Source organism: Myotis davidii, unplaced genomic scaffold, assembly GCF_000327345.1.
Source record: "Myotis davidii unplaced genomic scaffold, ASM32734v1 scaffold164, whole genome shotgun sequence".
Lineage (NCBI taxonomy): Eukaryota > Metazoa > Chordata > Mammalia > Chiroptera > Vespertilionidae > Myotis > Myotis davidii.
Window position 1 is genome coordinate 515,108 of NW_006296417.1, and position 633 is coordinate 515,740.

At 56.7% G+C, this 633-nt stretch overlaps 1 protein-coding gene across 1 annotated transcript in view; it reads left to right on the top strand.

Moving 5' to 3' along the window:
• Positions 1-633, top strand: part of MTMR10 (myotubularin related protein 10) — a 55,749-nt gene that overhangs the window by 53,407 nt on the left and 1,709 nt on the right. The gene's annotated exons all lie outside the window — the stretch shown is intronic.

Here is a 633-nt window from a genome sequence, read left to right on the forward strand (position 1 = left end):
CTTCCCTGGCCGTGCTGGGCGACAGCACCCGCATCTCCCTGTTCGGCACCTTCCTGTTCAACTCGCCGCACCAGCGGGTGAAGCAGAGCACGGTGAGGACCCTGCGGCCGTGGCTGCGTTGTTGCTAACACTTTATTGAGAGTGACTCGGAGAACAGGTGGCCGTGCATTTAAAACACGTCCTTTAGACGATGCCTCCCGCCCTGCTCCCGGGCTGGGGTCAGGTACCGCGGTCACTGGACAGGTGACGGGGGCTCCATCCAAACGCAGTTTTACTCTATTTGATTCTTATTTTTCATTTTTTAAAAAAATCTGTATTGTGGAAATATTACATATGTTTCCTGTTTACGCCCATGGAGCCTCCAGCCCACCCCTGCCCCCTGCCCCCTGCCCCTTCACCACCCAGTTGCCCGTGGCCGTGGGTTTTGCATATCAGCCAAGACAGTGTTGCACCTGACAGGTAATGGCTGACCGTATGGTCATGGGCTCATTGGGTGAGATGCTGCCGTTATAAAACACCTTGGGCGGTTGTGGTATCACGTGCGTGAGATCTTCCTTCGCGTAGCACATCCCCGTGGCCCAGGGTCCAGCTTCCTCCGTCTTCAGGAAGAGAGCGCGCTCGCTCACGCAGGGG